General features: G+C 54.1%; 1 long non-coding RNA gene across 1 annotated transcript; it reads right to left on the minus strand.

Moving 5' to 3' along the window:
- Positions 1–5,719: 5,719 nt before the first annotated feature.
- On the minus strand, positions 5,720–9,505 carry LOC134476691 (uncharacterized). Its single transcript, XR_010048501.1, has 3 exons — positions 8,322–9,505; positions 7,656–7,803; positions 5,720–7,238 (listed from the first exon to the last, which is right to left on the minus strand). It is a non-coding gene; the product is annotated as an uncharacterized LOC134476691 (long non-coding RNA).
- Between the last annotated feature and the right edge of the window lie 1,754 nt (positions 9,506–11,259).

Here is an 11,259-nt window from a genome sequence, read left to right on the forward strand (position 1 = left end):
TTCTCTAACCCTAACCCTGACCCCTGACCCCCCGAACCCTTATCCACACTAGGAATTTGGCACCTGACAAACACGCACTCTACAAACCCCAGGGTTAAACTGTGATGCTGGCCCCTGCTCACGGTGGGAGCTCCCAATGCACGCTAACACACGGGTAAAGTCGTGAGTTTTATGTTCTGTGTGTATTATCACAATCTGAAAGAAGACAAAATTTTCAATCCTCTGCCTGGGAGATGCACCTAACAAGAGAATGTTGAATCCTGTTGGGTCCCGGAGAGGGTGGGAGAGCGCAGGTGCCTCTGAGGCCACTGAAGAGTCCCATGGGAGCTGCCCGCTGTCACCTGCCCAGGCCAGCGGGCACAGAAGGACTCCTCCCGCTGTAGCCTGCGTCACGGTCTGGTGTCCTAATGGTGGCGTCCTCAGGAGCGAGGTGTGATCTTTGAGGTGCTTTAATGTGCCTTTCTCTCATGGCCAGAACTCAAGCGTCCTCTCCTGTATTTGCTGGCTGTTTGCGTCTCCTGAGAAGTGTCCCTTTCACTCGCCACTTTTTTGGTGGGGTCTTTTGTGGTGGGGGAAGGGGCTCATTTGTTGAGTGTTTATATATTTCTCTTAGATGAGAAGCTTAAATACATTCAAGACTAAAATAAAAGGCAGCAGCAGGAAACAGGGAGAGAGATCTTTTAGGGGACCAAGCGGGAGAGGGGGAATTCCTTTCTGCGCTGTGGGGTGAGAGGGGCTGGAGAGCCAGAAGAGAATGGGGGGCACAGGACCAGCTCCACCCTGCCACCACTGGGTGCTGCCATCAACACTTTGAAGACTTCACTGACTGCCCTCAAAGTGTCCACCAGTGACTCACTGGTGGGCCTGCCGTGGTGGTCTTGCTGGGCTGCAGTCCCTGGGATTTATTTTGTGAAGCCAAACCTCAAAGAGAAAACTTCAAAAAGAGCCTTGCAGAGTCATCTCAGCTCCAGCGATAACAAACCCCAGAAACCGCATCGCTCCAGAGACCCCCAGAGCTGCTCAGCCAGGCCTGCCTGTCGGTTGCTGGCTTTGCAAATGTTCCTTCCTGTATTGGACCACCACCTCCAGAAACGTGTGGGTTCTCACTGGGATTGTTTGTTTGTTTTCTGAGTCCCTCTGATGAGTGTGAGGTCTCCCATCTGCAGAATAAGTAACTCCGTGGCCCAGAGTGAGGTGTTTTTATCTACACTGCAAACCAGCCAGGCTGCCTAGCGCAGGGAGGTCAGGAGGCACTGAGTGGACCAGTTTGCAGGGCCCTGGAAGGAGCTCAGGGCAGTGCCTGGAGAGGCTCACCGTGAGAAGGGTGGGCCCTGCCCTGGGCTTCCACACTACAGACCTCAGTGGGGCTCCCAGGCTCCCCGGTTCCCTCCTCCGACACCAACACCGCAAGCTCCTGGGAACACAGCGGGCTGTGCACCCTGCATTCCTTGCCACCCCCACATGCTGGCATTTATTGCTATTAATTCCCTGTTCCTTCTGCTGTTGATTTCTTATTTGGAAAACTCTTGGTTCTTAGTACTGAAAATATGAAAGCCCTTTGCAGCTGGCCCCATTTCCTGACTCTTAATCTTCTTGACTGCTTTTCTGCGTCACAATACTGTAGCATTTGTGTGTATTTCTCTATGCTGAAGTATCTGCAGATCTTTCAGACAGAAATTCCCCTTGCAGACACTTCCTAAAAAGTGGGCCATATTCGAATGACCTGATTTGGGGGCAGGTGGGAAGGTAGTTTTCTCCCTGAATGTTGCAGACTGGTCTTGAGCTCACTATATACTTAATTTAAAATGAAAAAGAAAATACCCAAAACTGAAAATAAAAAAACGGAGAATATGCAAGACCTTGATTCTGAACTGGAGCCCCAGGAGTGCAGCGAACGCTTTCTGGAGCCGCCAGAGCCATGTGGTGTCCCGGCAGCTGCATGGTGACCACAGTGTGGGTCCACAGTTTCTCTTGCCCTCCCTGGGGGAAACCTGCCACGTTTGTGGGGAGAAACACAGTGGCTCTGCCCTACCATGCCGGTGGGTCACTGTGGCCGGCTACATCTCCTCCCCAGCGCCCTCAGCCACCAGGTCCAATCAGGCTGGAGAGAAGGCACTGTGGAGCTGGGATGGATGGCACCCAGGCCTTCCCACTGAGCAGCAGCTCCAGCCCCGAGCTCTATTTTCGTTTTCAAACATGGTCTTGCCAAGTCACTAATCTGCCGAGCCCAGGCACAGGTGTGTGCTCCTCCTGCCTCAGTCTCCCCGGGAGTGCCAGGCGTGGGCTCCACTCTAGTCTGCAGCAGAGTAAGTTTAGGGTTCCTCCTGCATCTGGCTGCAGAGCCTCCTGCTGGCAAGTAGAGCCAGGAACAGGTGGGTGGCCACTCAGGACCCTGAGAGCCGAGGGATGCGGCCTGGGTCCAGCCAGGGCAGGGACATGCACCCCTGAAGGTCAGGCCCCACGGTGGTCACCGCTCCGGACCCTTCATGTGCATCCAAAGGCGTCGCCCCTGGAAGGACAGCACTGGCCAGGCCAAGCCCCGGGCTGTGTCCAGAGTGCGCTCCAGGGCAGGGCTCCAGAGCGGAGCTGGGGACTCGGAAGCATCTGGCCAACCCCAACCTGCGGAAGAAGCAATAGTGACTGAAATCAGGTGGTGCTGCCTCTGTTTACTCTGCTGCCGTCAGGAGGCCACAGGGCCAGCAGCTTGGAAATCACAGGACCCTTTCCCACCCCTCGGGGGCTGTTGGGCCCAGCCCGGGACACACAACCTTGGCTGCCTCTCTGTGCCTTACCCAGCCTGGAGGAGGCAGGGGCTGCTCTCACCATGGTGCTGGAAGGGCACCAAGTCCATTCCTCCTCACTGCTCGGAAGCCTCCAACCTCAGCACCCCATCCTGGGGGCCGGGATACCCACAGGTTGTGCTGAAGGACACACTTGTGCCAACCCATGACCTCCACGCACAGGAGGCCCCATCTCTCCACTCAGGCTCCCTTCATCCAGTGCCCTGCCACAGGCTACCCCAGGACCTAAACTGGCACATGCCACAGGGCCTTTGCACTTGCTTTGGCCGTGCCAGGCCCTTCCTCTGGGCACTGATGGGTTTTACATGCACAAGATGGCTGTGTCAGGTAGAAAGGCACCCACCCCCGCCTGCCCACTCTGCTGTTGGCTGCTCAGCCTTTCCTCTCCCAAGAGCTCTGGTCTCATCCTAGCAGGGGCCGTCACCATGGAAACTGCAGGCAGCATTTCCATGGAGAAAGAGCCACACAGCTGGGAATTTCCCTGGCTCTCCAGGTGAGGCTTCCTCAGCACACTCTGGGTCTGGGCAGTGCTGGACGGCTATCCCTGCGGGGCCAGCCCACTTGAAACAGAGCCAGTCCAGGTCCACGGGAGGCATCACCCAAAAGCACACGCTGAATTTCAAGGAGCTGGTTTTCAAAACATTAAGCATCTTTTGTAATTTTTATATTGGTTAATTTTTTCCTCTTTTATTGTGTTTTTAACACTGGTTACTGGGAAATCTAGACTGTCACATGGGGCTCCTCTTTACGGCTGTAATGTCATTGCTCTCAGGTCTCTCTCAGAATAAACCACCGTCCATCAAAACCAGGATAATTATTATTCACTGTTTTTTGTTTGTTTTATTTTTTGGAGCCAGGATCTTGCTGTATTGTTCAGCCTGGCCTTGAACTCACTATGCAGCCTGGTCTGGCCTTAAATTCGAGGTGATCCTCCTGCCTCAGCCTCCTAAATGTGGGGATTACAGGAGTGGGCCACCATACCTGATCACATGTCATTTTCTGTCTTGTTTTTTTTTTTTTCTGAAAGGCTTTGTCTTCAACATTGTTAATTAATAGGGAGATAAATTAATAGGGGAGATAAATCTCTCACACATGGGAGCTGGAGGGCTGGGGACGGAGGGTGGAAGGGTCATGGAGAATGAAGATGCGTGTGGGCCTGGGCCTGGGCCAGCTCCCCAGAACACAACCATCGTGTGCTGTGAAATCCACTAATAAAAGACAAAAATGCTCTAAAGACTAAATACGGTAAATAAGAACAGGCATAGCTCACACGGGAAGAAGGCAGACAGTTCCCGAAGTGCCTCAGCGGAGGACTGAGCCCAGAATGCGTTCTTTGCTCCTCCTTGGTGGGGATGGACAAGGGGCGAATCTCAGCTCTTCCCTGAGGAGGCGTGGGCAGTGCTTTGTCAGGGGCTGCTGCCTCTCTCAGGCCCATGCTGTTGCCTGCTACGGCCAGGCTGTGGCCCTAGGGCACAGGAGCCCTTCCTGCCGTCCCTCTTGTCTGCTCGAGGCCCAGCAGCAGGACTGTGGCTCAGGGGCCTCCATCTCCAGCACGGGAATGGAAACTCCGAGTCCATGAAATGCAGCTATTGCCCCCTCTTCTCCTCCGTACCTGGGACCACTGCTTGGCTCTCCGTCCCCACCACTTGACCACCGGAGGGATCTTGTGTTGGGGAACCATACAGTATTGGTCTTTCTGTGACTGGTGTGCGTCATAGAGCTCTGTGGCCTCCAGGTTCCTCTGTGGATGAGCCCCTGATTTTTTAAGGCTGAGTAATATTCCTCTGTGTGGATGGACCATACGCACCTGTGGCTGGGAGTCCTGAGCTGCTTGTCCCTGTGGGCTTTGATGAATATTGAGTGTACCTCTGTATCATAAGGGAGTTGGAGAATCTTTTCATGCTTCTCAAAAGTTTTGCATTTTCTCTCTTGTGAATCCTCTTTTCAGATCCTTTGAGACTTTTCTGATCAGACGCTCAGGGACTCTGTTTTGACATCAAGCCTGCCCTGTGGGGATGGTGGCAGGGTCCCCGGGGCTTTGCTTCAGGACACAGGCTCCGGAGTCCACACCCACTCAGACTCCACGGGCCAGGGTGGGCACTTTTCTGGTTGTTACCCACAATGCCCTCCCGCTCTGGTGTTCCCTGGTGTACCCAGAGCTTTCTCTCAGATTCCATTCCTTGCTCTTTTTGAAACAGGGTCTAAGTCTTCTGGGGTGGCCTCAAATGTAGTATTCTCCTGCCTCAGCCTCCCAGGTGCTGGGTTCCAAGGGACAGAGCACTTGACAAACCTCAGTCTCCCCGCCAGGAGCTGGTGTCCTTCCACCCACTGCCTCAGCCTCCACCCTCTGCGGCTCATCTTGGCCCCTGCCTTGGGCCCCAGGCACTCCCCTCCCATCCTCCCGCAGGCTCTGACCCTGGAGCAGAAACATGAAGAGTAAGACACAGCAGCCTTGGGAGGGAGGCGAGGAGAACGGGAATTCCAACTACAGGAGAGGCAGGGATGGCCCGACAGTCCAGAACCCCAGCACCCTAGAAGGCTGAAGCAGAAGGATCACAAATTCAAGCCCAGCCTGGGCAACTTGGCAACTCTGCTTCAAAATAAAAGATAAGAGGGTTGGGGCTGTAGCTTAGTGAGAGCACTCTAGAGTCAATCCCTAGTGCTTAAAAAAAAGTTTCTTTCCAAAAGAGTGATACGTGTGTACCTATGCTTATAAAACACAATTTGTGATGGCTAAGGCTTGGAAATGGCCTGTATGTCCATCAGCAGGTGCATGGATAAAAAAAATGCGGTATCCACACACATGGAGTACTACTGAGCCATAAAGAAGAATGAACTGGAGTCATTTGTAGGAAAATGGGTACCTGGAGACCATGACGTTCTGTGAAAGAAATCAGATACAGAAGCTTGTGTATCACATGACTTCTTTTATACGAGAAATCCAAAGTGCAAGTAAAGACATATCGGGAAATAGGGAGACGGCTCTTTCTCAAAGGGGACGCGGACCGAGAGGACAGACAGATGAGGAAAGAGGATGAAAAGAGAATTAAGATGCATCAGTGCCACACGAAGAATGCAATCTATGCACTGCAGATGTGGGCTAATAAAAATAGAAATAAAAGTTAAAACCCATACATATACAAAACAATGTGAAGAAACTGAAAAATCACCATTACAAGAGCTGCTGGGGCCGAGGTTCCTCGGGGGGGGGGGGGTAGAGGCTTCACACTTGGAGGTTAGGCAGTTACCATGGGAACAGGAGGAGGACAGCCAGGCCACCAGGTCAGGACTCTGTGGACCCGTTGGCTCTGTGGGTCCCTGTGGAGCGGCCCCTAGGCCAAGGCCTCTGGTTATGGTTATTTTATTTGGGAGAAAGTAACTACCCTCCCCCTCGGAGTGCTGGCTTGTAAACAGGTTTGAGTCACCAGAATCTGAATCAGAATTGGCCTCTGGTTGTCTGTGGGTCAGCAGGCATCGCAGGAGCTCTGAGTACTGAACTGCCCTTCTCTGGGTACTGAGGCTGAACCCAGGCCCTCTGCACTGAGCTGCAGCCCAGTTCTTGCAGACTGTGTCCGAGCCGGGCTCCTGTGAGTCTGACTCCGACCCTCTGTGTCTTCGCCTGCCCTCGGGGACAGCAGTGGCCCCTAGCAGCTGTGATTGCTGTTTCCACCTGCATAGAGGTCCTGTGTGTTCTCACTCCAGTGTCCCACAGCTGAGGTACCCAAGGAACCTGTGACCACGTGACACCCTCAGCAGTGTCCCTCAGCCCCTGTGCCAGCCCATCCTGCAGGGCATGCGGCCCAGCATCCAGGCAGGGTGTGAGAGAGCAGCCGCTCCGTGAGAAGTGCACAGACCACGAAGCCCCACAATACTTGGCCACCCAGGGGTGTAGTTTTAAAAACCAACTGGGGCCCACGACACAGCTCAGCAGCCCAACACCTGCCTGGCAAGTGGGAATCCTGAGTTCAGTACCTGCTACTCAAAAAAGGAAAAAAAAACACCCATGTTAAAAAGTCAGTTGATGCAGAATTGACCAGGACACTTGTAGACGAGACACAGACCCTTCCAGCCAGCTCCAGAGGCCGAGTGAGGCACACACTGGCTGCTGGAGGAAAGGCACCACATTTTCCTGCTGTGCAGGCGTGGGCGATGTGGCCAGAAGCGTGGGTGATCTCAAAAGGGGCCTGCATCTGTCCTGGCCACTGCTGATGTGACTGTGGAGGTCGGGACTTTGCCTTCTGCAAAGACCACGTCACAGGACAAAGCCGGGAAATGCAGGTGGGGCGCCCCCAGCTCCAGGCTTGGCCTCTCCATCCCGCTCCATCCTGTTCCTTCTCTTTAGTTGCTTAGCAACTCAGGCCAGCTCTGGCTGTTACCATGGAAACATCTGCTGGGACCAGGAGCTGGAGATGGATGTGTATCATGGGTGGAGAGAACCTACAGCAGGGAATATTCCAGAATCTGGCGTTACACTGTGTGTTTGCTTTAAATTGTTCAGAACCCACCTGTTTCTCCCTCCCCATTTGTGAACAGATAAACCTGCAGGCTCCTGGGCGGTGTCTGCAGCTCTGCGATTTTACGAGTTGAAATTCTTCGCTGTGAAAGCAGAAAGTGACTGAATCCTGGTGAGACCAAGAAGCCCCAAGGAGCCCTTTGCCCCGCTTCCTTGGGCTACAGCAGGACCAGCCCAGCTGGGTCCTCAGAACCAGGCCGCAGCATCTCCTGGTGTGGGCCACCTGTGCCACCTGTGCCACCTGTGATCTCCCCGCCTCAGCCTCCTGGCCAACTCGCTGCCCACCCAGCCTGGCCAGTGGGAACGGACTCACTTCCTACTGGCGTGGGCTTTCCTGGTACCTGGTGATCAGCAGGCTGATGAATCCAGATGAATCCACTCTGGACCCAGAGTCAGGCCAGGCCCCAGTGACGCGGCCTTGGGAGCTCAGCCCGGGTGGAACTCAGGTCCGGTCTCAACACGGCCCAGGTGGCGCTGGGAGGGGACTTCCTGTGAGAACAGGGCTTCTCCGTTAGCCCATCCATCTGGGCTGGGTTTCCCCCAGCGGCTGGCTTGCTGTCTTTTGTTTTTTGCTTTGTGGTAATGGGGTTTGAACCTGGGGACCTTTATCCTGAGCTGCATGCCCAGTCCTTTCTTATTTTGACACAGGGTCTTTTTAAGTCAAAAGGAGTCCAGGCTGGACTGGCACTTGGGATCTTTCTGCCTCAGCATCCCACAGTGCTAGACTCACAAGTGTGCATCATTGTCACCATGGCTAGCTCTGGGCATGCTCTGACAACACGAAGGTCTGTGACACTTGAATTCACAGCAAAAGCCGGATTTACAGCTCACCCCGTCCAAGCTTCACCCCGCATAAGTGTTCCCTGTCAAATCATTGAGTGTGACTGGCTGGGCCCGGGGTGCAGTGTGCCATCTCCTTAGCCACCTTCACCCCGGACTATGCACCCAGCTAGAAGCTCCCGAACTTCAGCCCCAGGGACAAGGGCATCACCCCCTCCCATTCTCACCTATGTGGAAGTCACAGCTGGGATGGTGGGTGCTGGGGTGCCAAGAACTGAGGCAGGGACCTGACCCACCCTGCTGGCCGCAGGTTCTGTGACTGCTTTCTTGGGAGGAGGATTTCAGGATGCGCAGGGAAGAGGCCTGGAAGGGTCCATGGGGCAGAAATGAAAAGGTGTGGACTCAGGAACAGCACAGGTGCCCAGGAGGGAGGGGCACAGGGCTTCCTAGACCGAGAACTGGGCACTACGGTCTGCAAGGACAGAGCCCCAGTGGACCGAGGGAGGCAGGTGGGGAACCTGGTCTGGGCTGCTTGACAGTGTGATCTCCAGCTGTGACCCTCCCTCTTCCCTGCCGGCTTTCACTTCTGCTTCCCACTGGCCTTGACTGAGCCCCTGCTCCTGAGCCAGGGCTCCCACAGTCCCAAGGCAGCATCCTCATCCCAGTGCCTGGGTCAGGAGACAGGACACTCAGGGGTGGGAAGACGCCCCAGAGAAACAAGCTACATCCTTGCCCAAGGAGGACACAGCAAACTGAGGACCAGGGCACCCTGAGAGAGTCTGTGGATGCTTTGCCCCCAGACACCCAGCCTCCCGTGGCATGCAGGCTGCCGGGGCCATGGTGCGTGGCCGAGGCAGCCCGGGCTGGCTGAGGGCTTTCTGTGGTTTTCCAGTTGCTCTTGCACCAGCAGGGTGGAGTGGCTACAATTACTCCCGTCTAACAGGTGAGGAAACCACAGCTGACCACCAGGGTGGTCAGCAAGAGGCCAAGGGCACTGGGACAGAGACCAGCAACTCCCAGGGTCAGACCCAGGCAGGCGTGTGAGGCAGGCAGATGCCGAGGAACCTCAGGGGCCCTTCATGGACATTAGTCAGACAGGACAGTGGAGGACAGCTTGTTCCACAGAGTAAGCCTCTCCTGACCACCCCGGTGTCCTGGTTTGATTTTGCAAGGCACAGGGAAGCTGCTTCCCTCTCACCTCATCCTCAATAAAGTAGGATGAGACTCTTCCCTGATCTCTTCACTCACAAATTTCTGTGCCCAGGGCAGTGGCTTTACATAGTGGAAAGTGTGGGCAGTCTTCTCTATGTGCACACAGGGGTGGCTCCAGAATCCAGAGTATGTTTCAAATAAAATTGATCAGTAGCACAAAAGTATACCATTCATCTGCAGCATCCACCTATCCATCTATCTATCCATCCTTTCTTCTTTCCTCCCATCCATCCATCCACCCATCCATCCATCCACCCACCCACCCACCCATCCACCCACACATACACTCACCCATTCATCCACGTGTCCATCCATCCATCCATCCATCCATCCATCCATCCATTTATCCATCAAGCAAACAAGTAAGCAAAGAAAGGAAATGTCTCTCCTAAGGAAACCTGAGTGCATTAATGTGTTAATTTTTATGTTTGACATTGGAGATCAGCAAACTAGACCAGCAACCTAATCCAACTAGTATTTTCAGTTTTGTGGACCTCTGGTCTGGACTACAATGTGGCTGCTCTGACCTGTAGCCCAGAAATGATCACGGAACAATGGTAGACCTGCTGTGTATTGTGGGCTCATGGGCTCTGCTGTGAGCTAGGTTCATGTTTCGGTGCCATGATGCACACCTGCCTTTCACATGCCCTGCAGAGATTCTGGGGCATGGGCTGGACTTCAGCATCCCGAACAGATGCTCTTTCCCTTCCTCTTCCCCCTCCTCTCCTGGACACCCCATATTTTTTATCACATCTTATGAAGACATTTAGGAAAGAGGACTCCAGAGCTGCTGCAGAAAGTGGCTAGAGCTGGGCGTGGTGCAGCACACCTGTAATCCTAGTGCTCAGGAGGCTGAGGCAGGAGGACTGTTGCGAGTTCAAGGCCAGCCTGGCACTACACTCTCATTACATAGCAGTGAGAACTTAACAAAAGAAAAGAAAAAAGAAAGAAAGAAGCTAGGCATGGTGGTGCATGCCTATAATCTCAGCATATGGGAGGTTGAGGCAGGGGGATTGCCATAAGTTTGAGACCAGCCTGGGCTACAAAGTGAGTTCAAGTCCAGCCTGAACCGCAGTCTCAAAAAACCCAAAATAAACAAAAAAGTGGCCAGAATGATGGAATGAGTGCGTTCAGTGTTACAGGCACCTGAGTTACACAGAAATATTCTAGGCAGTTAGACAGGGATGGGCCCTCAGGCAGCCAGTGCAGAAGGTCAGACATCTGCAACTGTGGGGGAGCCAGGCGCCTCTGCAGCAGAGCCAGACCTCGAAACAGAAGATAACACAAACGCAGGCACGCACTTCCTAAGGTAAGCAGCATGGACTGACATTCTAAGCAGGTTGCTATCACTCTGGAGCCAGAAAGAGTCATCACCCAGCCCCGCAGAGGCAAAGGCTCTGTTCTACTCCTGTCCGCCTGCTGCATGGCTCGCTGCCCCGTTTGATCCTGGTTTAAGCACCTCACCTGAGCAGCTGCACTCATGGGCTTACTGGCTGACCACAGTTCTGTCCCACCTTATGCCCGCCTTGCGCTTGCCCATTTTCCCCATCCTGGACCTGCTTTATGTCACGGATTTGCTCTGTAAAAATCCCTAGAAATGCAGGGTCCACGGCAACCTACTCGGGCCCCCCACCCCGCTGCTGAGACGGGCAGACTCTCTTTCCTCCATAAATATACCCTGCTCCTGTCCTCCATTGTTCTCAAGATTCATTCTTTGATGTCTGCAAACATGAACATGTACAGGACACCCAGCAGCCAGGAGCTTCCTCCCCTGCCATCAAGAGTACAGGGAGGGCCTGAGGGATGCCTGGCATGGTGGTGAGGCATCTTACTGTAAGCCATGCATTTCCATCTCACCTCATATTTCCCCAGCCCTGAGAGCCTCTTGTGGGTCCTCCTGGAGGAGGCCCTGCCATGGTGGAGTCCAGCTGAGCCTGAGTCTGAGCCATCACA

Source organism: Cavia porcellus, unplaced genomic scaffold, assembly GCF_034190915.1.
Source record: "Cavia porcellus strain 051 isolate PalLab524CR breed Dunkin Hartley unplaced genomic scaffold, mCavPor4.1 scaffold_7, whole genome shotgun sequence".
Classification (NCBI taxonomy): Eukaryota; Metazoa; Chordata; class Mammalia; order Rodentia; family Caviidae; genus Cavia; species Cavia porcellus.